Source organism: Manis javanica, chromosome 17 (assembly GCF_040802235.1).
Source record: "Manis javanica isolate MJ-LG chromosome 17, MJ_LKY, whole genome shotgun sequence".
Classification (NCBI taxonomy): Eukaryota; Metazoa; Chordata; class Mammalia; order Pholidota; family Manidae; genus Manis; species Manis javanica.
Window position 1 is genome coordinate 10,365,931 of NC_133172.1, and position 5,007 is coordinate 10,370,937.

Consider the following 5,007-nt stretch of genomic DNA (forward strand, 5'->3'; position numbering starts at 1 on the left):
AAGTGGACCCAGAAATGAGTTTCAGGTGAGGCAGACAATTGTCCACAGACCTGGTTGGGCCCCAGATATGACCAGCTGTGCGGTGAGAATTATGTCCTTTCCTGGTGCCCTGCGGTCAGAGGTGGAGGGGAGAGCTGCGCCTCGTAAAAAGCCCCATAGTCACAGGTGCTAGTTTCAGCCCCCACATCCTGTGCCTCCTGGTCGCTGTGTGCCACCGGCTGCTCCACGTCAGTTGGGCAGGACCTGTGCCAGGATCTGTGCCATGCCTTCTGCTCTGCCTGCCCTGCTCTGCCTAGGTGAGGTCTCACGTGGAAGGGAGATGGAACCCGGGGGTCTTGGGGGGGAGACAGTGAAGCTCACTAGCCTGTCTTCCAGGGCTGTATCTGAGCCAGAGGATCAGCGGCCAGACACGTGAGCCCCTCCCTTGAACCCCCAGAGTCACTCCTGGGGGTTCAGGCTCAGGATCCGCCTGGGAGCAACAGCTGGGGGCCAGGCCAGGGCTTGGGCTCCGGGGATCCGGTTAGGGTGTTGGGCCAGCTGCTGGGCGGAGGTGGGGGAGGGGACTTTGCCTACAACCCCAGCCTCTGATTCCCTTCCAGAGACTCTCTGGAAACCCGTCATCTGGGCCCAGCCCAATTTCATGGTTCCGAAGGGAAGGCCGGTGACCATCTGGTGCCAGGGTGCTCGCGGCGCCGTTGAGTACCAGCTGTATTTCGAGGGACGCCTTTTGGCCTTAGAGAGACAGAAATCACCTGGAGTGATGAGCAAAGGAAGTTCTCCCTCTCGGCCATGACCCCCTTCACTGTGTGGCAGTACAGCTGCTTGTACCAAAGTGGGGAGCTGTGGTCCGAGACTAGTGACCCCCTGGATCTGGTGGTAACAGGTAAATGCCCCGTTCTGCAGCCGTAGAGTCATCTCAGCCTGAATCCGGGGCAGCGTCACCGCTTATTAGGCCCCTCCGGGCCCCTCCAAGCCCCGCGCAGAGACTGAGTAGCCCATGATGACCTGTGGGGTCTCCTACTGATCGCCGTCTGTGTCCTAGGGGCCTAGTGACTGAGGGCAGGTTCTCCCGCTAAGAGGTCGAAGTGGATGTTTCTGTGCAGAGGGCTCCTGGGGCGTGTCCTCAAAGACAGCCCCTGAGGTGGGCGAGGGCAGCGGGCCGGGCAGAGGGCGCAGGCGGACTGCGGTGCTGTGTCCCAGAGACCCCAGCCCAGCAAGTGGGGAGCTCCAGGCCTGGGACGGCCCTTCAGCGGAGTCTCGAAATGAGGCCGGGGGCTCTGGGCCTCCCAGCTTCAACCAGTGATTAGATGAGAACCCCTCCTACAGAGCCGTTTGCTAAAGGACGGACACTGTGGGATTCCACTTTGATGGCATCCCTGGAACGGTCAGCTGCATAGGGACAGAAAGTAGAATAGCGCTGGCCAGGGGCTGGGACAGGGCGGGTACTGATTAATGGGGACAGGGTTTCAGTTTTGCAAGACAAGAAGAAGGCTTACAGGTGGTGGTGGTGGCGGCTGAGCATCGGTGTGAATGTACTAGACACCTCTCAGCGGTGCACTTAACAATGGTTAAGGTGGTACATTTCGTGTTACCTGTATTCTACAGCAATTGAAAATAGTAACAATTTTTAAGAACGCAGGTGACTGCTGCACCCCGCCGTTGGATGCCGTGGGTCTGGGGTGGAGTCTGGGAATCCTCGTTCCTAACACACTCCCAGGCAACACTGACATTGCTGCCCCAGGAACCCGACTCAAAGGACCACTGATGGGGTGCAGTTCACCCCAAACACCCCTGGAAGTGCCTCGGTCTTGAAGGGGGAGAGCACGGAGTGTGTGTCCGTGACCACGACAGCAAGGAAAGGGAAGAGAACGGGATTCTGGGGAGCAACACCGGGTCTCATGGACGAGGGGATGGGAGATATCACAGAAGGACACAGATGCCCCTTACCCACCGGCCACCTTCCCCCACAGAAATGTATGACACCCCCACGCTCTCAGTCCATCCTGGGCCGCAGGTGGTCTCAGGAAAGAATGTGACCTTCTACTGCCATCTAGAGACTGCGACCAGCACCTTCTTCCTGCTCAAGGAGGGCCGACCTGGCCGCCCGCAGCGCAGGCAGACATGGGAGCAGCCAGGTGGCGTTCCTCCTGGGCCCCGTGAGCATGGCCCACAGAGGAACGTACAGGTGCTTCGGTTCCTACAACAACCATGCCTGGTCTTTCCCCAGTGAGCCTATGAGGCTCCTGGTCACAGGTGAGGAAACCCCCAATCCTCTCCGTGTCCTTCTGGAACCCCCAGCAGCGCCGAGGAAGGCAGCGGAGGGGCAGGTGCGAGAGGAGGACAGGAGGGGACATCCCGCCGCCCGCATCCGCCCCTTCCCTGGAGGCAGGAGCAGCAGGCTGTCCACAGGACACATGCCACAGGGCTGGGTGGGGAGGAAGCCCAGAGAAAGCCCAAACCCTTGCTCTCCCTTGTCCCCATTGCTAGGAGATGTTGAGGACAGCAGCCTTGCTCCCACAGAGCTCACCTCTTCCGGTGAGCTACAGTGACTTCTAGCGTGGGGGGTGGAAACGACCCCGCAGGGGCCCTGAGAACGTGCAGTCCCCTTGGGATACCCACTGAGTGCACAGCATGGGCCGCGAGCTGCGGCTCTCTCTGCCTGGCAGACAAGCAGCCCTGCCTCTGGGGACCGTGTGGCCCAGCACAAGACAGACTGTGAGTCCAGGTCAGGATAATGGAACCGATTGCATAGCATGCGAGGAGGCGATGATATGGAAAAAAGGCAGAACAGGGATAAGGTGACTGGGAGGGCAGGGGGCAAGGGTTGTCTGAACTGGCTTCACAGAGAAGGGGGCATCAGAGCAAATATCTGAAGGAGTTGAGGGCATCAGTCCCGTGGCCAGCTGGAGAAAGGAGTTTCCAGAAAGAGGGAATGGCCGGTGTCTATGCCCTAAGGCGGAGGGATGGCCAGCCTCATGAAAGAACAGCAAAGTGGGTCTGGAAATGATGGCAGGGAGGTGATGGTGGGCACCGGGCAGCTCGTTTAGGGGCTTGAAGAGAATGGTAAGACTTTGGATTTTACTGCATGTGAGGAAGAAGAAATGATGTTGATCAGCTTCATGGTGAAACTGAAACCCAGGTGACCCTCCCGATGGAGCCCCCAGGACCTGGGATGTGGGGTGGGGACCTTGAAAAGCTGTAGGATGTAAGGAGTGGGGGATGTAGCCCAGGGAAGGAGAGGCTGGGATGGAAGAGGCTGACACTAGCTTTCTTCCTCCTGTCTTCACATTTTCCTCACCATCTGCAGACTCGGGGGACCCGCCCTTGCTAACCACAGAGGCAGGATTCCAGCAAGGTGAGTGGGCGGCCGGCCCCCCAGGGAGGAGCTGGGCAGGAGCGGGTCAGAGGGCAGCGAGTGCACGGTGAGTGAGGCGTCCTGCCACTCACCCTGTCGTGGGTCCCTGCCAGCGTGCACTCTGCTCTTCTGACTCCAGACCTTGCCCTCTGGAATCACATGGCCCAGAATCTCCTGCGGATTGGCCTGGATTTCCTGGTTCTGATGGCCCTCCGGGGCCTCCTGGCTGAAGAGTGGCTTTGCAGGAAGAGGGCTAGAGAGCAAGCCAACACCGCTTCCAGCTGGGAAGGCAGGAGAAGGTTCAAAACACGAACACTCCTGAATAAGTGATGGGAGACGTGGTGGCCCCGAGTAGAGCTGAGAGCTGATGGTGACCTTGGGTTGTGACCTTGGGCTGTGTGAGCTCTGTATTGAGCCCACGGAGGAGGGAGCCACTGCTGGACACTGGGACAAATGCGTGGGGGCTGGCGAAGCATGCTGGAGCGGGCAGGACAGAGGGTGCTAAATTTCTTCTGCAGACAGATCCCATCATCTCTGCTAGAGTCTGTGTGTTTTTGTGCCTTCTTACTGCAAACCAACATTTCAATCCCTCTGGCCTCCCCTGAAATCACCTCCTTCATTAACATTGTGGCCATGGGAATATTGCCTTCCTACTGGGGTCCTTATTCTATGTATTCTGTCTTTTCTCTGCAACATATCATTCAAAATGTTTAGCAACCCTTACAAAATAGGCTCTTACCGCATGGAACAGGAGCCAGAGAGGCAACCTCCAGATCATGGAGATGCAGGCTGTAGGCAAGAAAACTGATGTACAGCTACCGCAGCCTGTCCCAGCCAGATCTCAGCCATGAGCCGACCCCCTACCCTATGCCACCCCAAGATTCTGTCTGCTTCGCTTCTTCATCCATACCTTGCCTCGTTCTTTGTGTCTCCAAGTACATACCATCTCCTCCAAAAGAGTTTCCAGTTTGACTTACGAGTCCACATTCATACCCCTGGAGCACCTGCCATTTCTCTCTAGCAGGTACTTGAACTCCAGCACGGCATTCATGTCCATTTTCCTGTCTCTGCTAGGCACTCACGTGCATTAAATCACGGTGGATCTGATGGCCATGTCCCCAGCTCCCACGGCTGAGAGAGCTCTCAGGAAAGGTATGGTGACTCAGCGGATATATAAATGGGGCCAGAGCACAGGTGAGGACTCAAGGCTCTTGACGTTGGTCCTTGCAATGCCGTCTGGCACTGTGAGCTCTGCGCTCCTGAGACTTCCTACGTTATCAGCCCTTGAATATACCCATTACGTGGGCCCTCCCACCCGCCCCAGTGTTCCAACCCCTCACCCAGGTCAAATCCATTCTCTAAATCTGAGTTTTCTGTTAAATATCAGAGAACATGCATTCCAGCCTCAAAGGGATAACGTGGATATTTGATGATATAAAGAATACCGAGGGGGCGGAGCCAGGATGGTGGCATGAGTAGAGCAGTGGAAATCTCCTCCCAAAAACACATATATCTATGAAAATATAACAAAGAAAACTCTTCCTAAAATAGAGACCAGAGGACACAGGACAACATCCAGACCACATCCACACCTGCAAGAACCCAGCGCCTTGCGAAGGAGGAGAGGAAGGCCACAAACCAACAAGAAGGGA

The 5,007-nt window shown here is 57.0% G+C and overlaps 1 pseudogene; it reads left to right on the forward strand.

The window, feature by feature from the left end:
* Positions 1-262: 262 nt before the first annotated feature.
* LOC140847035 (natural cytotoxicity triggering receptor 1-like) lies at positions 263-3,685 on the forward strand (annotated as a pseudogene).
* Positions 3,686-5,007: the final 1,322 nt, after the last annotated feature.